Raw genomic sequence first — 20,633 nt, 5'->3', positions numbered from 1 at the left:
TTTTAGGGGGCTTTTCCAACCCAAATAATTCTATGATTCTAAGGAAGCAGCAGCAGTGGGGTGTCACTGGGGTGGCAGTGGGGTGGTAATTCTCCTGCCTGGTGCCAGAGCTGGGGTGCAAGGGCTGGCTGTGACGGCCTGGGGGGTTCCCATCTCCCCAGCGCAGCACCGCCATTCCCACAGTTCCGTGCTGGCCCCACACACATCCATTCCCTTTCTCACAGGTTCAGGGTGTCCCCAAGGCAAGAAGGGCGGGGTGAGGGTGAGGATCTGGCCCCCGCGGCCCCACACGGGTCGGGCCCAGGCCTGCCCCGTGCCCCTCAGCGCTGCCATCCCGCCGGCGCAGCTCCGCCCCGGGCCCGCCGCGGCTCCAGCCAGCCCGAGTTTCTGTGGCCACTTTGAAGCTCCCTGGTCTCATCTCCCCGGGCGTTCACAAAGGAACCCGCTGAGGCTCCTCCTCACACAGTGGGAAACAAGACAGCAGCTCCTTGGGAACAGGGCTGCTCTCTTGAAGCGTCCATTTGAATGCAGCTCCCAGGGCTGAGGAGCCTCCGGAGCCTGGCGTGCCCAGTTCTCCGGCTCTGTCGCTGTGTGGGTGTTTTTGTGGAGGGAGCTGCCATTAAGTGGCTCCTGAATAACTGATCAGGCGCTTTTCTCGTTCCTTATGACTTTGCTGAGAGCCCCGTGTGCTGGAGCAGGGGTTCCCAGCCATGGGTGGAACAAGAAGCGCTTCAAAGAGGTGTGAGAGGCAGGAACAGCCTCCTTGCAGCGGCGCTGATCCGAGCCATGGATCGGCCTCATCCGTGCCGGAGCTGCAGGGAGGGGAAAGGTGGCCGAGGGGATGGGTTATGGCTTGGCTTCTGGAAAAGTGAAAAGGCAAATGAGTCATGGAATTGGGATCCCTTGGTGTGGTGAAGATGAAAGGGTTGCTAAGGTGGGGGAAACACCTATATTATTCTGATTTGGGAGCAAGGGGGGAAGCTGTGGGAAAGCGATCTTAATTTAAATGGGATGTGGGTGGGAACAGAGGAGGCAAGGCGAGCTCCATATTCCTGCTGTTGTTACAGGGCTGGATGGTTTTGCTGCTGAAACTTTTCCTCTTGCTCCCATCCATGCACCTGCTAAGGGGCAGCTACAGTGACTCTGTCTGGTTTCCTTGGAATGGATCATGGAGAGATGGCAGTGGCTCCACTGGCTCAGGAGCCTTGTGCCAGCAACAGAAGGAGATTTGGGCTGGTGAAAGGCAGATGAATGAGTTCCTCATGGAGAGCAGGGACACAGGACCTGCTGCCTGGTCTTTCCCTGTCCTGCCAAGAGCTGGGATGAGGACATGGAGATGCATTTTCCTTGTGCCATGGCATCACCCTGGCCCATGGCCAGCCCATCATCCACACTCTCCTTCCTCCTGCTGTGAGTCATGGCCTCGCCTCGGAGCTGACTTTGGCCTCCTCGGCAGGGAGCCACACCTTTGGTAATGACAAAAAGCAGCATTTGGAGCTTTTGAACTGTGACAGCTGTGGCATGGAGAGGATGCCAGTGGGCAGATCTCATGACTTGGGTGCCATTCCTGAGGGGACTAAAGAACACTCCCTAGTCTGAGCAGAAATGTTTTCTTTCTGATTCTCTCTGCTCTGAGGCAATGTTCCCTGGACGGGACTCCACAGCTGTGCTGCCCTGAGGGTGACAGAAGGACAGTGGTGGCCAAGGGGCTGCCACTGGTAGCCACAAAATTGGATTTTTTAACCTAGTGCGTTTCAAGCTAATAATGACACAATTGAGAGAGACATTGATTATTTATTTCAGGGTTTGCAGCCTGGGAGCTCAGTGTATTCCACAAATCCAGCACACCCCATTGGACTTTCCTGCTGTTATTTATACACAGAAGTTCAGAGTTAGTAACTTTCCAATCCCAGTCCTTTATTAGAGTCTGTCGGTAATTTCCATACAATTTGCTTCTCCACACACCCAGGGGAAGGGTCTTCACCTGAGCAGGATCTTTCTGACCTGCAGGTGTGATTTTTATTATTGTAACAAACATAGTTCAGATATAGAATTTACCGGCTTTGAAAGTTACCAGTGTTTACATAAACATATATCAACTTTTTAATTCAGGTCCTTAAAGCTTGGAGTTTTCAGGGTGTCCTTGACTAAGGGACGCAGCTGTTGCCTGCTCCACTGCTTAGAATCATAGAATCCCAGAGCAGTTGTGGTGGGAAGGGCCCTCTGGAGATCATATCCAGTCTAACCCCTCCACCAAGCCAGGGTCACCTGGAGCAGGTGACACAGGATTGCATCCAGGTGGGTTTGGAGTGTGACCAGAAAGGGAGACTCCTCCCTGGGCAGCTGTCCCAGTGCTGGGCCACCCTCCATGGGAAGAGCTTCTTCCTCATACTGAGGTGGATCTTGTGTTTACTGCTCCTTATCACCGGGCACCACTGAACAGAACCTCTTGGCACACGATTTGAGATGTTTATATGGGCTGATGAGATTCCTTCCCGACTGACCAGGCCCAGCTCCTGCAGTCTCTCCTCATCACAAAAATGCTCCAGATCCTTCATTACCCTTGTGGCCTCTGCTGGACGCTCCCCAGTATCTCCCTTTTTCATTTATCTTGTCCAGAGCTGGACACAATAAGATAATCTTGACACACCCCACATTTTACAGCCCTACCCGCGCCCAGCCCGTCCCTCGGGACGGCGGTGCCGGGATTCGAACCCGCGCCCCACGCGGAGCAGGTGGAGCGGGGCGGAGCCAATCGCGGCCGCGCTGCGCGGGGGAAGCCCCGCCCACGGCCCGCACCGCGCGGTCACCATGGCAACAGCGGCGCTTCCCGCGGGGCCCCGCGGCCGCCGGGGCGAAGGGGCCGGACCGGCACCGGGGCGGGACATTCCCGCCTCCCGCCGCCCTCCCGCCGCCTTCCCGCAGCCCCTCGCTCCGGGGAAGCGCCGAGGGACGGCCCCCCGCCCGCCCCGCCCCCGGCCGTGCCCGGCCGCCGCTCGCCGCCGCCGCGGGGGAAAGGCCGCTGCGCGCCCAACTTCACTTCAAGCAACTTCCCCGGTGCGGCGGAGCCGGCGCCCGGTTTATGCGGAGCGGGCAGCCGGTGCTTTGGCTGGGTGAGTGCTGCTGGCGAGGCCACGGGAGTGGGGACAAAGGCGGGCAGTGCTCGCTCAGCCTTAGGGCCGGCACGGGAGTCCCTTCCCCGCTTCCCCGGGGGTGCCTCGCCCTCCTCGGCGGCTCCGGGGGATCGGGGAGGGGGTCCTGTGCCCAGGGGTGCGCTCGCCGCTCCCGCGTGGCCCCTCGCCCGGCTGCCGGACCTCCTGGCTGCTTCTTTCTCACTGCGTCAGAGCCAAGGGCTGGAGTCCTCGTGGGTTAAAAAGAAGGGAAAAGCCCCCCTCCAAAAAAACCCTTTCTGTGGTTCTGATTCGGTGGGGAGGCGTTGTTGGTGGGTTTTGGTGGATGGTGTTGTTGCTGGTGGTTCTGAGGATTAGAGCGTAATTTTGTAATCCACGAGGGCTGCAATTATCTGTTCCTCGTTGGATTAGGGATGATAATGTGCTTGGAGGTCTTAAATGGACAAATAAAGATGCTCCCCCCTTTCTCCCCCCTGGTTTACAGCCGGGCGACGGCTCCTTGGGCAGAGCAGGAGGGATTCAGGCTTTCCCCAGAGTGGTATGTGACTCCTTACTGCCTTGGATTTCAGGAAATATATTATCTGCTCGTTAAAATTACTTCGAAGTGCCAGTTTAAAGTCATCATGCTGCTTTTTAATTGAAGATGCACGTAGCTTTGTTTGTTGGCATCGTGTGTGCGTAGAATCTCAGGATAGTTTGAGTTGGAGAGGATCTTAAAGCTCATCTCATTCCACCCCCCTGCTAGGGGCATATATTTTTCTTTTGGAAGCACTTGGGTGGACAGATCTGTGTTATTCTGGTGATATGCAGCTCATTTGTTAATTTTGCCTCCTGACTCCAAAACCAAGCGGTTTATACGTGCACGGAGAGATGTGGCGTGCTGCTTCTGGGTGGAAATAGCTGCTCCAAAAGATCACGTGGAGGTCAGTTCCTTGAATTTGCACGGAGTCCTGTGCTTAGATTTGGGAGGGAGCAGCACTGGGATTGTGGATGGGTGAAGCTAATCAGTGAAATCCCAGAATTTCCTGTGTGGTGCTGCACGGAGCGGGGTGGAAAGCTTTGCTTTCCTGAGCCTGCCTGCAGCATTGTTGCTGTTCTTGCCTTTCTCCTGTCTGGAGGTGGGAGATTAATCCCGTGGATTCAGGTATTGACTTGACTTCTATTTCTGTGGCGTAATCCGGGCGATTCTGATTTGTGTGTGAGGAATGGGATTAGGGGAAATCACACTTGGCAGATGGCGGAGCTCTTCTGTGCCATCAGGAGATATTGTAACCTTTGATTATACCTGCAGGTCTGGTAATAGAGCTCAGGCTCGCTGGGGTTTGGTAATAGAATTCCATTCCAGATCAAATATTGCTCATGATAAATTACTGGGATCACATTAAAGGAGCTGCAGCAAACAGAAATTGATGTTTTGTCCAAACTGGTGCTTTACTCCAGGGTGGTAATTGCAGGCAATTTTCCCTGTCTGCTGAGGGGTAAACTCTGTTTCCAGGGTAACTGGGAAGTTGTTCAGCTGCTTCTGAGGTACTTTTTTGCCAGAGCTGAAGGTTGTTGGCATTTTCTTTTCCTTGTCTCTCCTCCACAAACCAGAAGGATTTGCATCTTTCTAACGACCACATAAAAATGGGAGTTTTCTTTGTTTTCCTGTGACGTTTGCAGGGTGTGTAGGGAAGCAGACGGTTGTGTGGCAGAAATGCTAATAAAGTTGCCTGGCAGCTTAATCCAGGTAAAGACTTTCTCAGGAAAAAAAAAAAAAAATCTTTCAAGACTTTATAAACTTTTCCCCTCTTTTGTTTTTGGCTAGGATTTTCTTCACAGTGTACTCTGCCTTTTCCTGTAAGAATTATCAAGGATATTTATTAGTAAGCAAAGCTATAAAGCCTTTGTGCTTCAGAGTAGTTAAGGAGGTTGGAATCCTATTTAAATAGATGTTGTAGCCTGTAATTCCCTTTTGATAGGTGTAGAGTTTATTGAAAATGGGTGTGTAAACTTTTCCTCTGTTTCAGACAATGCCCTGAGCTAATTCTAAGCTAAATGTTTCCTTCCCAATGGATAGAAGACACAGAACCAAGTCACTCTGGAGTGTCACAGGATGGAAAGTCCCTAAAAGGAGGCAAAGTCTAGGACTGTTTCCAACTCGAATACTTTGGTTTGTCATTTTTTGCTGTCTCATTTTATATGTGGCAGTAAAGGACGTGCGTGGCCCCAGCCCCAGGGTTGTGCTCACGCTGCAGTTCTGGAGCTGCTGCTCTTATGGCAGGAGAAAGGGCACAGTACCCATCTGTGCTCCTCCTCACGCGGCTCTGGCCTGACGAGATAACCAGGGATTCAGAAAATTTCCATGGCTGATGATGAAGCAGTTTTTCCCTTTGCCATACTGAGGTTTTGTGTAGCTGCAGGATTTTTTTTTTTTTTTAATTTCATTTTCAGCCACGTGCAGCACCATCACCTTGGATGTTAGTTGAGCCCCTTCAGTGTGCAGACTCCTCTGGCAGAGGCAATAGGCTTCCCAAATGCCTGATTTCATCCAAATGGGAGAAAACCTGGTTACAACTTGAAAATAGGCTTTACTGAAAGCAGGAATTTCAGACTTTGTGTTTCCTAAGTTTACCAGCCCTTCCTGCCCCATGTGCTCAAGGTGACATTCAGACCACATGTGAAAGAAGCAAGTCCTGACCAGCAGGTCCCAGGTGGATGGAGAGCTGAGGTATTCCTGCTCCTGGGATTCTTTGCACAGCTCTGTGATTTCGCTTGGGTGTTGTCCTGGACTCTGCTCCATTCAGCACTCATGTTTCTCTGGCTATTAGATAATTTTGAAACCAGTCCTGTCACCTGCCCTCTCTTTGGCACGTGTTTGGTTACTGCAGAGTGAAAAAGGAGCTCAGGCTCTGTGGTAATGAATGTGTTGCTCTTCACTCTCTGGTCCTTGCCCTGGAGTTATTCCCCGTTTGGTTGTTGCTCGTGGAGCTTCCTCCCTTCTGGCAGATTTTCCAAGTAACATGTGAATCAAATTGATATGATTTCTCTGTCGATGTGTTTGTAAACAGAGATAAGGAAACTTCCCACAATCCTGAAAATTCTGGTGTAGTTTTGTTTGTGGGGAGTGCTGTGCAGATCAGGGACAGGGCTCAGGATCACACTGGAGAAGATTTCCCCGAGTGTGTCAGCTAGGGACACCTTACAGTTGTGACTTCCTCTCCTGGCTGCTCATGTTCTTATAAATCTTGCTGGTTTCTTACTGGGCAGTTTCACAGATCAAGGTATTTGTCCAAGCAGTGCTGTGATTTCTCAAATTGATACTCCACAGAAGTTGATAACCTGGCACTGTCCCTATCCAGGGGAGTGTCCTTTGGCAGTGAATTGGTCATGCTGGGTAGTTAGTGAAAAATTTGACTAGTAAAAGGGTGTGCCTAAATGCAGATTGACGTGTTCTGCATCCATTTATGTGTAAAGTTGCTGTTCTTTCCTTATTTTCAAGCTGTTTATTTTAACGGAATGTTTTCTTGCATGAGGTTTGAAGTCTTTCACTTCCCCAGCTGGGTGAATATCCATGATGCTGTTGATCATAGGGAGGTGTGCAGTGCTGCAGCCTTTCTGCTCATTGATTTTATTAATTTATTTATTTCTTAGGGTAAGTGCAGCTTGTTCAACTCTCAAGTAGCAGGCAGCATTTGAGGAGGAAGGGACCATTCCAGTGAATCCTTTATATGGAGCAGGAGATCCTGCTGTGTGCTGTGGGCTGCTTGGAAAAGTGAGACTGAAATAAATGCTCAGTGCTGCAAGCCCAGGCATGAGGCTTGTGGTGATGCTGTGAGCCCAGTCTGTATCACTGGTTTGTGTTTGGTGCACAGGGGTGACTGGAACCTGGGAATGTTGCAATGTTTTTAGGTGTGTTTTTAGTTTTGTGTGTAATGCCCAAAGGCATTGTAGGGCAAAAGCCACAGATTTTTTGCTTTTGCTTCAGAAATCTCTTTAAATGAAAAGTCCCTGGTTGTGGTAGTATGGTTTGCAGTGTAAACCACTGCGTGGTTGTCTTGAGCTTGCAGCCAAAGAGACTGGAATAATAGCATCAGGAGAGCTGAGGAATTCTCTCCACAGCAACCAGTCTTGAATCCCAATCATGGCCCTTGGAGTGACCACAGGCTTGGTAGGTTTAGCAGCTTAACTGGAAGACTCCATGCTTGACCAAACTCGAGATGCACCTGCCCTAGGCAGCTGGATGTGCAGACTTTTCCTAAAAATGTCCAGGAATTGGCTCTTGGGTTGCCTGGATATGCTTCCAGTGATGAATTCTGAGGAGATGCTCTTCTTGCTGGGTTAGAAGTGAAGTTGGTTCTCTGTTCTCTTGTCCTTCATTGACTCTCAGTGAGATTGAAGGACATCCATGAACTCCTGAACTCTCAGGCCATTCCTTTCAAGCTGTGTTGCAGGAATAATTAAAATATTTACAAGTAACAAAGCCAGAGCAATTACTCTTTGCCTTGAGAGGGCTTCTGTAGGTGAGGAGGACTTTCCATGTCTTGAATTCTCTGAACTGGCATGAAAACCGAATTCATATGAAAACCTGGATATTGAGTGTTTCCAAAACATACTAAATTTAGTGTGGTGACTGTTTTATCTATTTTCAGCTATTGCTTAAAAAAACCTCCCTAATGTTTCCCTTTTATTCTCGTGGTTGGTATCACCTGAACATCTGATCACAAAAGGATATTTAAGTCTGCTGGGTGATGATTTTCCTCAGACCTAGGCTTAAAGAATTCAGATCTTAAAATTAAGCTGTTGATGGGAGCATACTTCATCTTTAGATTCTTTTCTCAAATCAAGGAGGTTTATTTTGTTGGTTCCCACTGTCTTTGTTCTGGGAATATGTAATACTGGAACTTCTGCAAACAAAGACACTTTCAAACAGCTTGGGGGTATTTTTCAGTGCATCTGTATAAATAGGAGATCATTAATACATATTTTTGCAGTTCCTGAATGCCTTACACTCTACATTGAGACAATGGGAGTTGAGTTTTCTTTTTATGCTCTTCAAAACACGCTTGAGGAGAGGAAATGAATGTTTTCTGAGGGTTGTGTGATTGTGGTGATGCAGCTTGAGCCGTCCAGGGCACAGAGAGGGTTATTATCCAAAACACTGCTTGTTTGTGGTTGAGTCATGTCCAATGAGCACACACTTAAACATTGGGGGTGGGGGGATCTGGGCTCTTCTAAAGCCACTTACAGAGCTGTTCATTAAAAGTTCTTATCAGAATTAAGTGCCAAAACTTCCAGTTTTGGGCTAGAGTAAAGCCTCTGCTTGCCTGAAAGGAGATAGTGTTGGTCTTGGAGCAGTGTGAGAACTGAAAGCTTCTTACTACTGTAGTAATTACGAGTCAGAATGGTCATTAGGCTGGTGTAACGAGCAGGGAAAGATAACAACTCAGCTGCTGGAGGTTTGGTGTCTCCCCAGTTTTCACTGGGAGGGAAGAAGCGTTCGCGCTCCAGCAGCTCCTCCAAAGAGCGATGCCGCAGCATGGGCAGCTTTGGAGTGAGGCTTGTCTTGCTGTACTCAGATGGGCTTTCATGTGGGCAGGGAGGAGATCTGAGCCTTATTTCCAGGTCAAAACACCCCTTTCATTTGGCTGGGGGCTGGGAATCGCCAGGAGCCGAGTGGGCTGTGGGCTGTTAACTCCAGCTCTGGGCTTGACCCAGTTCCTGCACAGAGCTCGGGAAAGGCAATTCCAGCTCTGCTGCTGGGCTGGGGTGTGCAGGAGATGGATGGCAGAGAGAGAGGGAAAAGGAGTTAGCTGCATTTAAAATCAAAATTTAAAATTTTGTTGGTTTTTTTCTTTTAATTTAAAATTTATCAATTCTGTTGTTTAAATGTAGTTTAGTGCATTGGGGAGGAGGTGAAGAAGTGAAGATGCTCGGCCTGTGCTTTGTTAGTTTTTCTTTGATTTTGGTAGTTACCCTTCATAACCCTTCCTACCCATTTCCAAGGGTAGGAAGCTGCCAGTGTTTTAGTGAAATGCATGAAAAGAAGAGGATTTGTGTGTGGTTTTAGTGCTGCAACATTGTTGTCATACACAGCAGCCTCTTCCGTTTATATTTTCATAGTGACTGTTTTTGTAATCACAGTATTGGTTAAATATGTGCATTCAGTGCCTTTCAACAAGTGATGTTAATAAATGTCAAGTTCTAGAACTGGTTATTCCTGCTGTTGTAAAACGAGGACCATCATTATTTTACAGTGTTGGTGAGACTTTGAAAGGCACGAACAGGAGCGGAATTTTAAGTTTGTCTTTATTTTGCTCTGTTAATGAGCTCAGCCTTGAGCCTGTGCTAGGCTTGGCTGTCTCAGTGCAGCAGCACCGGCGGCTCCTCGCAGGGAGGGAGTTGTGCCAGCATTTAGGAGGGATGTTTATCTGCTGGGAGTATGTTCAACCATACAAGGCTTTCGATGGACAAAGCTGCCTCATCCATAAGGAGGCCAGCAAACCAGGATGTGTTTTAAACAGAGTTGGAATTTCTGGCCACTGTAACTGTTTGATATTTCATGAGAACACTGGGAATTCTTCATTGACCCAAAGGAGCACAAGAGGCCTTTCTGCTGAAGCTGAGCAGCACGGCTGGCTCGCTCCCTAACTGAGGGACCTTACAGAAATGTCACTGTTGTTATTGTTGTCAAACAGTGTCTTACTGTATTGGCACTATTGAATGTCAAATATTAGTGTAATCTGTCATTCGAATGTTTTCAGCAACATGATGGCTGCAGAGTTATCTAAATACCATCCTGTTCCTGCTGTAAACATAATGCAGTGTGGGCTTTTTGCATGTTTGAGCAGCTGTAACTGTTCTGTCCAAGAGAAGCCGTGGCTGCCCCATCCTTGGAAGTGTTCAAGGCCAGGTTGGACAGGGCTTGGGACAACCTGGTGTCCCTGCCCATGGCAGGTGAGCTTTAAGGTCCCTTCTAACACTTCTATTCTTCTATAATACATACATTCATTTATCCAAGTAGTATTAGATATTTCTAAAATGTATGGATTTATGGATCATAATTCTTACAAGTCATCGTAATGTTCAGTTAATGTTCTTCACAAAATGAATATTTAAAAAAATAATTAAATCACTGCAGCTCTGTGGTTGCTGTCTGCTAAGGAGAGATTAAATGAATCACTCTGATTACAGCAGAGTTTCCAGTACAACCTCAGGTGTTTGTTACTCTCCTAAGCACAGTTTTAGTCACTGTTCCTGTGTGGATGTGCGAGGCTGCTGGAGAGGTCTCCCCGTGTCTGACCTGCTCTCACTTGACAGGGCAGTGATGTTTCCTTGCCTCCTTCCCCAGCTGGGTGAATCACAGCACCCATTGGAAATGCTTATCAATAGTTACAGGTCAGCATTTCAAGAAGGTCAGGGAGGCTGCTTTCTGCCTGATGAGCATTATGCTAATTCACTCGTTAAACATACTGGAATTGTGCTTCCTTTTGCTTCTGCAGTGCTTGCAGATTCCACGGGAGCCTTTTCCCTGTGCTCGGAGCACAGAGGGTTAGTTTTGGGCAGGGAGAGGCTTTCTTGTAGCCTGTGTTGTAGTCACAGGAAATGTGTCTGTAGGTCTCAGTGTGGATCTGTTCTTCTTGTGAAATATTTGCTTGAATAGTGTCACTGTCATGTTGGTGCTCATGCATGAGGAGGAAATTGAAGGATGAAATACGTATTTTCCTCTCCCAAAGGCACTTCACTGAAGTACCTGTGTAACTCAGTCCCCAGTACTGACACCTCTGAGGAACCACACCGAGCCTTTTCTCTCTTACTTCTTCTTAAATACTGGAAGTGTGTTTTAGTATTGCTTCCACACCAACACGTGTAGAATCTTCAGAGATTGTTTTGTGCTCTGTGTGTGATCTGTGTGTAAAGTAATGATCACACAGAGTATTGTCTTTGTTGATATTGGACTGTTGCACACAATGTACAAAGCAATTGATCTGGAATCCAGGTTTGTTCTACTGTAGATTTATGGCTGGCTAAGATGGTGTTTTCACAAGCTTGGCTCTGTAAGGGAGCAGGTTCATATATTTTTCAAATTGTCTCAAATTCTTGTTTCACTTCCATTGTGTTTATTTTATTTTTAATTTAGCGGCTTTCGTGCCAGATTTGCACGCCTCAAAAATGCTGAAAATGGTTACTTTAAGGTTAAAGCTTTTTCTATCTTTGTTCATCTTGACTGTAGAAGTGGTTGTGCTCTCTTCTCTGTCATGTCTTGTCTAATAACCCTGGAAAGCTGAGCTTGAACTGAGCTCCCAGAGCCCAGGGTTGGAGCTGCTCACCGAGAATCAGCACCACAATTTGTCAAATCTAATGGCTCTGCTCCTGCTCACATTTGGACTGAAGGCTGGAGTGAAAAACTTGTTAAGTCATCAGTGTATATTTAAAAATATGTAATTAACAGAAGGTTGTTTATAACTGTTTACCAATGTGCAAGACAGTGTTTGTAGTAGGTTGGACTGGCTTTTATTAGACTTCAGAATCTGTGGCGTTTATCACTCTGCTGCAGAGCAAACAGGCCACACACTGCCTGAGCCCTGGGCAGGTTTGGTCAGGCAGAGCTCTTCCAGCCTGTCTGGCTGCTTTTTGTTAATGCTGATTTTTGAACACTTTGGCTCTTGAATCTGATGACTCTGGGGAGGAGAACTCATCAGGCTGACCAGGGCAGTTCCTGGGCAGAGTTTGTGTCCGGTAGTTCATGTGGACCTTTTGTCCGTGGTTTGCCGGTTGATTCATACGTGATGAAACAAAATGAAAAAATTGCCCAATCTTCTTCAGTGAGCAGGTGTCTCCTGTTGGCTTGTCAAGTCTCAAAGCTGCAGATTACTAGAAAATGAAAAGAAATTAGATTTTGTGCCTAAGTCACTTCTGAAGCATCCTTCACCAGCTGCTGTCCCATCAAAGATGTTGGGACATGTGGATCTTTAATTTTCTTTCCAGCTTTGCCACTTCACATTCAGTTGCTTGGATTAGTGTGGCTCCTGTTCTGTAAGCAATTCGGCTCAGGTGGGATTCCTCCTTCAGAAATTCTTGATGCAGTGCCAGTTATCTGTCTTTGTGACAACTTTATGCCACCCTTTGAACTTGCAGATCTGTACCCAAAAGGCCAGTGGGGGAGTTGGCTCAGCAGATTTCTCAGCAGCTGCAGGACTTGCTGTGCCTCTGGGGGCTGGGGAATGTCTCTGCCTTCCAGAGGCCTCCAGTGGTGTTAACAGGGATCTCAGTGGGATCAGTGGGTCATGCTTCACTGTGGGGCTTTGTGGGGACAGGCATGAACAGAGGTGGGGAGCTGGGAGGACTTGGTGTATTCCGGTTTTCTTTTGAGTCAGATTTCAGTCCAAGAATCCTTCTTTGTAATAACTTCAGAAGGGTGTTTCTAAATTGACTGTGAGATCGTTTTCAGGTTACTAAATCCCTTTCTTGGATATGCTCTGAGAAACTGGGATCAGGTGCCAGGGCTGCTGTAATTGTGGTGTGAGTGTGGCTGGGTGGGGGTGATTTGAGGGAAGCTTCATGGTCTGGCTGCTCATGGGCAAGTGAGTGCTCATGCTTAGGCACTCAGGTCTGGATGAACTGGTGAGGACAAACCTGTGATCTTTCACTCCTCCTAATTTTTGCGAGCTGCAAAATATGTCTGTGTCAGCTATTCATTATTACCCTGCCTTAAAATGTAGGTGATCTCTACATTGGACCAGGAGTTTCAAGCGCTTTCATGTTACTCTTCCATCTTCATTTTTATGTTTAAGTGCCTCTCTGCTCTCTGTGCTTAAAACTTCCCAAAAAGTTAAAAAGCCCCCAGGGTTCACTTGTGGTTAAAAATTCCCTTTTGTGCCAAAGCTGTGAGTGTGGTTTGAGCAGCCCCTGGGGTTCCCTGGGCCTCCTGTCCCTGTGCTGGGGATGTTCCACACCAGTGCTCGTGCACATCCAGGCACTCCCAGGTTCCCAGTGCCACTGTTTGGATTTCAGAGCTGGTTTTCCCACTCCAGCTATTTCTTTATCTTTCACCCCCCTCAATAAATACATTAATGTTTTTAGTGCCTGAACTGTTGTCTTTCAATTAATAGGCATTTTTTCCCTTTCTGTGCTTTCTCAAGCATGTAGGGAGGTGGAGGAGATTGTTTAGTACTCACAAAGCTTTTGGATAGTGTACGTGTTATCAATAATTCATTACAGGCCTCGATTTTGCTGAATAATGTTGTGTTTCTGAAGAACAAGGTAGTGTACAATGCATGTGCAGGCTTGTTGCTGTCAGAGTTCTTGGCTTAAACATCCTTTTGTTCAGAAATGAGGAGAAATGCAGCGTCACTGCTCTGGTTCCTCAGTCACACACGACCCTCTGTGTTCTGTTCCGTTCGTGGGGCTTTGGGGGGAGAGGAAGCTCCTTTGTGGATTGCTGGTAACAATGCCCTGCTCACAGGCAACCAAAGGAACGCTTGTACAAGCTGGCAGTACCCAGCCAGTGATTCTGAGGTGGGCATTTGCATTAATGTGGGGGAAAAACCTATTTCCTGCATATGTGAAAAGCCAGATGTGCCCACTGGAGGAAAAAGAGGAGCCTTATCATCAAGGCAGCAGCAGGAGCTCCTCTGGCACAGCGTCAGGCTTTGTTGACAGAGCAGGTTTGTTCTGGGTGTGCAGCTCAGGGCAGATTATTGATGGCTGGCAGGAGGCAGCACCCTGCTGCAGCACCGTATCCTACCTGACTTAATGCCAGATTCACAAGGAAGAGATCAAAGGGCTGTTAGAACACTGAGAACAACCTGAAAGGCAAAAGGATTTCATGTCTCAGTATGTCAGTGTGTTTGGGGCAGAGGGTGACATAAGGGATTTGGCTCAGGGAATGATATATGCCACCAAGTATTTGGCTTTTATAACAATATTTTATTTGACTCAGAATAGATCCACCCATCTCTCCTTAGTCCAATGCTTTTTTACTATCTGTGAGACAGGAGAGGAAATGGTAAATCTGAGGGTCGTGTCCATTTGATCTGAATGAGTTTTAATGGCTTCATCAGTACCCTGAAAGACATAACTGGAGTAAAATTAATCCAATTTTATACTGTTAATAATTTTCTAGTTCCACGTTGGGTCGTCTTTTCTGTGAAGCACTTGAATTGCTGCTGTGGAGCTGAGGATGGAGGTGCTGCCTGGGAGATGGAGCTGTGTTGTTTATTAGTGCCAGCTCTGCCAGTCTTTTGTCACAGTGCTTGTCTCCTGCAGCAGTACCAGGGAGATCTCCTTATCTCCAGCTCAGCACTGCTGTGCTGCAGCTTTGCAGGCTTCATCTTCAGGGCAGAGGTTGTTGTGACTCAGAGGAGCAGGCTTTGAAATGGTTCATTTGTTGAAGAACAGAATCATCTGTTCCTGGGAAGCACCTGGTCCAGCCCCCTGTTTATCAGTGTCTCGCTCCCGTGCAGCTGCAGTTCATTTCTAGAGCAGTGCCTGGTACCAGTATTTTGGGCTCGAGTGTTATTTGCTTGTTGAGTGAACTTGACTACATGCTTATGCTCTGACTAATCAAATATCTGAAAGGTGGAGTGATGGACTGAGTGGAGAAATTGCTGTGACACAGTGTTGGCTCTCTGTTTTGATAGAAAATGTGTCATTAGCAGCCAAATCAAAAGCTGTTGAACACAGAGCTTTTTGCATATGATTTAAGATCACAAGTAGCAAACCAGCCATCAGAGAAGGCATCTGATGGCAGAGCTGTGAGAGCTGAAGCAGTACATAAATATTCCTATCAAGAATGTGCAGTGAGAGTTTTCCCCAGATCTCCCTCAGTGGAGTTATTCCAGAGCCATGTGCCATGTGCTCTGAAATGACCCTGCTTGAGCAGGAAGATGGGACCAGATGACCTTCTGTGGTACCCTCCAGCCTGAGCCAGAGATCATGTGATTTCTTTTCGTCCAGGTGAAAGCTTAGGAGCAGTGTAATCTATTGCAGCATCTCTGCTCTGAGTGTTTTATCAGTAGCTGCCACGTGCTCTTTGTGAATGAGTCTTTGCTGGCGACTGTGCAGCTTCCAAATGTGTCTGTCAGGAAAAGTACAGGTATAAAAATAATGCACTGTAAACCTGCTTTCTTGTTTTTGCAGAAGCAAAGGAGTGTTAATTCTTAGCCCTTGGATACATGTTAGTCACCATAGCTGTGCATACACATATATAATTTTTAATGTCATTATTTTGGTCTTCTAGCCCATCATTCTCTTTCCTTTGTCCTCCAGTTTTACAGGTTCAGGTTTTCTCCAGATGGTTGAACTGGTGAAGTGACCTCAGTGTGTTCAAGGTCATGCTCCAAGGCCAGTAGCCTTAAGTTTTCTGGATGAAACCACCTTTTTTTTTTCTCTCCATATGGCATAACCTTAATTAATTTTTCAGCACTCAGGTGAATATATAAAGGCTCAGTATTTATAAATTTGTCCTGGTGACCCCGCGTCAATCACAGGACAGCTTGAGCTGGTTGTACTTTCTGAAGGTGGCTTACTGTGCCAGGCCACAAATGCATTTTCCAGCGCTGGAAATCCATTAGAATTTGAGGAGGCAGATCAGAGGATTAGGGGCTTTGTCCTTCTGACACAAAAGCACCTGCTGTGCATGAAGGCAAGCAGGAAATGTCTTCTCACCTCATGCTATTTCTGTGTTCCAGTGACCTTCAGAGGCTGGGTTGGTGTGAGGAGATCTTCCCCTGATTCCTGCCTGGGGGCACAGGGCCATGGGTCAGCTTTATTTCTGAAGGCTTCAAAGTGCTGTGGAGGCACTTGCCTATTTTTGTAACAAGTAGGTGGATTTTTTTCAATAAACCAAAGCCCACGGATCTGCTTCACTCGATCCTTTGTCTTGAATTCCTCAGCAGGTCAGCCAAGCCCTGTCTCCCACGGGAGTGCTGCACCTCCCACAATTCACATGAGCTTTGGTGTCCCCACGCTGGCTGCCAGGCTTAGCAAGGTGCCGTGCTGCAGGGCTATTTTTACTGCACCTTTGCTCATCAAGGAGTTCCAATGTCAATGTCCAAGTCGCTTCCACCACTGTTTTAGGAGGAAACTGTCCCAGTTATATCGTTGCTGCTTTTAAAGCATTTGCAGCGCTGGTGGCTTTGAAGGCAGCAAATAAAACAAAGTCCAGTGGTGATATACATGTCCTGATCCTCTGAGATCAAACAGTTGTCCTTCCTCTTCTCTTGTTGCCAAGAGGATGAGAAATATGCACAGTTACAGTAAATATTTCCAGGTGTGGGTGGTCTCTAAGCTCCTTTTACTGCTGGAACATGGTACCGAGCGTGGTGTTGTGGAGGGGAGTATCAAATGGAAGAATGCCAAAGTTGTTTTTCAATCCCATATTTCTGTCTGTGCTGCAGCTGGCTCATCCATCTCCTTGCACTCCTTCAGCTGTGTCCATGGTGTGCCTGCCAAACGAGAGCGTTCCCACCCAAAGCTGGAGCCTCTGGAGAAACACAGCCCTGCCTCAGCTCTGGGGCTTTGGAAAGCGCTGCCTGCTCGAGGTCAGAGGGATCAGTAGCTGCCTGATGAATTTCTGAAACTATAATGAGGCAAATTTCACCTTTTTAAAGCAAGGTCGTGGAGGAAATACACTCAAAGGACGCATAAATAAATTAGATTTTGATTAATTCCATCATATTCAGGATGTGTAGTATAAGCTATGAAAAAGGGAGTCAGGGATTTAACCCATTCCTTCAGAATCTGTGCAGAAAAACGAAACTCTAGCCAAAATTTATTTTAAATACAGTTAAAAGTGAAGTTAAGCTTCCTTCAAAAAGAAGACTCTGTTGCAATTAGCCAGCAGGAAGTTCCATGATGATTTTGAAAAGGTATGAGGAGAAATTTGCCAAATTGCAAATTCAAGTACCCACCCTCTGCTGTGTCCAGGACGTGACCCCGTTGACCTTTGGGAGCTGCAGATAGAATAAAGTCCTCCCTGAAACAACCAAATATCTTCCTGGAAGAGCCTTAATTTGACTTATCTTTTTTCTTTTCCGTAGTCAGTTTTTCTTGCTTGTAGCCAAACCTGATCATTAATATTTTATCTGGCACGCAATGCAGTTGTTTCTGGAATGTCCTTTTTTTTTTTTTTCCCTGCTAAACTGCATGGGGAGGTTATTTGCAGGTCTTGTTTGTGGTTTAAAAGCATTTGCAAGGATGAAACCTAAAAGAACATTAGCAGGAGTTGAAGCTGACCACAAAAGTAAAGGTTTGATGAGAGAAGCAAACAGAACAGCATTCTGAGGCCTGCTGGGAATAGCCACCTTCTGCACAAACACACTTTTAGCCTCGCTTCAGCCTTATCCCATAATTCATGTTCTTCTGCAGAATGTCATCCTTAGCTGGCAGAAATCAGGATTTTGCTTTTATTCCCTATTTCAGCTGCCAAAAGAATTGGACTTTCTGAAAATACCCACCCAGTAATGAGCTGGGTGGAATCCCTTGTGTGGAATGTTGGAAGTAGAAGATGATTCACACAGGAGGATGAGGATATGCAGCTTTTGGTACCAAAAAATGGTGATTCACCAACATTTAATGTAATTTTCATTTGGTTGGGTTTTTTTTTTTTCTACCTGAGACTCAAGAGACTTTCAAAACAAATTAGGGCCTACTGTGAATCTGGAAAGGGAAGAGAGTTTCCTCTGAAACTGTCAATGAGAGGGTTGGGGAGAAGGAAATTGTGGAAGATTGGGGTGTGATGAGGCAGTTGTGCAGGTCAGAGGAAATGCCAAGCGTGTTCTGTCAGTCCCTGTGCTCTTGAGGGATCTCTTGTGTAGAACACCATGTACAAAGAGGAAAATCTCCAGCCAAGACCTGGCTTGGACAAAGTTGATCTTGACCAAGGTGTTGTCCTGAATTGTTTGTAGAGGTCATTGCCCCCAAAACCCAGTGCAGAAATTTTTGGAGCTGAATACCCAAAAAATGGGTACTTGATACTAAATCTATGGCTGCAAACTGTACCTTTCTAAAGGGTGATATTCTGAAGCTGTTTTCTAGAAAGAACTGGAGCAATCTCCCCTTTTTGTACATTAATCCTGTTGGGTTACGTTTTATATGTGACCCACATTGTTATGAAAATAGCCCAAACTGACAGCTGTGGAAACAGATTATTACATGTAATTTTTTACCCAAATCATTCTCTCCATACACATCTGTCTCATGAATTCAAGGAAATTTGGAGGATGACCCCCTGTGCCCCACAGCCATCATGGTGCATTCTGTCCTGGTTACCCACAGTAGCATTTTGCTGAATCCTACTCTACCATAAATTAAGCACAGAATCCCAGACTGGTTTATGTTGGGAGGGTCAGGGACAGCTTCCACTAGCCCAGGGTGTTCCAAGCTGTGTCCAACCTGGCCTTGGACATTTCTAGGGATGGGGCAACCTGTGCCAGGGCCTCCCCACCCTTATGGTGTATTCCTGACTCAGCTGATTGTCCTGCTACATCAGGAGTGTGATCTTCAATTCATACTGACCATTCCAGTGTATTTAACATCGAACTTTCGCTTTAATAAATAAATATTACAGCCTCTATGGGGCCAGTTTGAATTACTGAAACTGCTTTTCTGTAACTTGTTACCGTTTTAACTGCTCAATCTTTGCGGCATGGAGATTAAAATACAAAGTTCTCACCGTGGGACTGAGATGGCAGCACTTAATGGAAAGGGTGGTTGGAAATGTTGCAGCTCTTTAGTGCAGCTGCATGGGGGTGAAGCTCTGGCAGGTGATGATCGTTATGCAATTGTACTGGCAGGAGCAATTAGAGATTTACAAGTGCTTGTAAATGCTGCTATTTATAGGATGGACACTTTATTTAACGAAATGCTAATCTTTTCTGCGCTGGGAGGAAATGTCAGTGTGGAGTCTTCCATCCTTGGGTTGGGACTGGACCATAATGTCCAAAAGAACAGCACTTAGTTCTTTTTGTAAAAGAGAAGAACTAGAGGTTTTTCAAGAGACTTGGACCTGGGAAATGGGGGAAGAATATTTTGAATTTTGCAGTACTTTAGAATTCTAATATTAGTGATCTGTGGGGCTTTGCAGATCTATCTGGCTTGTGAGATTTGGAATATGTAGTTTTAATTCTCAGCCTTCTAGTTTTCATCATTGAGAAGCAGAACTGAGTTACTGTGAATCTGGGAAAAGATAATTTAAATGCATTTTATTAGCTGTTTTTACTTTGTGAATAAACTTGGCCAGGCAAATTAAAAATTAGAGCCATTATGAAAGTATTTTTGATAATCTCTCCCTTTAAGAGACCCTAAATGTCCTCTTAAATACTACTGATGAATCCCACTGCAATGAATAATAACGTGAATCAGGCTTAAACCCAAAAATAGAAAAAGCCTGCTTTTTACTGAATTAGTTTCATGGTCTACTCGGTTATGAAAGTTTCAGAGTAAGGTTTTTTGTGTTATTTTTGTTGCACTGTAGTAAGTTACGTTCTTGTCAGCACTCATACTGGTACGTGCACAGTAAGTGATAGGATCTGCTCTGTTAATTCTTATTTAATCCAATCAGCACCTCTCCAAGTGCAGGAAGCAGCAGAAGGAGGATTTCTGGGGAGAATGGACAGGGATTGCTGCAGACTGACCCCAGGGTTTGATCAGTAAGGACAGGAAGGAGAAAGGAGAGAAGAAAAATGTTTGTAAAGACTGAATAATATTAGACAGTGGGGCAGCATTTTGTAGGAGGGATGAAATAAATCTTGCTTTATGGTCATTGCTCCCAGTAGCTCCTGTGGGTTGTTGGGCCAGGGGAATGTACAGAATCATGGAATCCCAGACTAGTTAGGGCTGGAAGAGTCCTTAGACATCATCCAGTCCCAATCTCCCAGCCACAGTCATGGACAAAGCCATGTTTTCAGGAGTTGCTAATATATGTTGTACAAATTTCTTCCTGTATCTACACAATGAGGGAATAAATTTTTGATACTGGGAGCAGATTTGCTGATAAAGTTATATATAAAGAAGAAAAACTTCATGTTTATTAGGTGATTTTCTGTGGAGTATTTTTAGTGGGTATTCGCTGCTGGAGCCAGGCTTTCTGCGTGGTCTCCATGTCATAAACATATTTGGTTTTGTTTTTTGTTTGTTTGGGTTTTTTAATAGCAGGGAGATTTTCTTAGTGGAATTTTTATGCTTTCCACCCTTAGAGAAGACAGATGGACTTGTTTATCTGCTGTGAGGTTTAGGGCCAGATTATAGATGATTTTGCTTCGTGTCATTTAAAACATTCTTGTTTCAGAGCAAGGAAGTTGGCAATAGTCACGTGATTCATGGTGGAAAAATTATCTGCAGGCTGTTGCTGTTGCCTTAATAGGCTTAAAGGAATTAGCAGTGATGTAAATAATAGTTGTGTGTGTGGTGGGTGGGCAAGTGCCAAAGCGAGGGCGTGTTTGGGGTGCAGCCCTTCCCAAATGATCTTCTCTGCAAAAATAACCCTGTGAAGTGAAAAATACATTTTGATTTCTCACAAGG

At 46.3% G+C, this 20,633-nt stretch overlaps 1 protein-coding gene across 1 annotated transcript in view; it reads left to right on the top strand.

Annotated features, from left to right (window-relative positions):
- The first annotated feature begins 2,831 nt into the window (after positions 1 to 2,831).
- KIAA1671 (KIAA1671 ortholog) overlaps positions 2,832 to 20,633 on the top strand; it is a 65,032-nt gene continuing 47,230 nt past the window's right edge. Inside the window, exon 1 of the mRNA XM_038152065.1 lies at positions 2,832 to 3,113. The gene's annotated coding sequence lies outside the window, so the exon portion shown is untranslated. The remainder of the gene's footprint in view (positions 3,114 to 20,633) is intronic.

Source organism: Motacilla alba, chromosome 15, assembly GCF_015832195.1.
Source record: "Motacilla alba alba isolate MOTALB_02 chromosome 15, Motacilla_alba_V1.0_pri, whole genome shotgun sequence".
Classification (NCBI taxonomy): Eukaryota; Metazoa; Chordata; class Aves; order Passeriformes; family Motacillidae; genus Motacilla; species Motacilla alba.
Note: the sequence above shows the minus strand (reverse complement) of the source record. Positions and strands in the feature narration are given on the sequence as shown.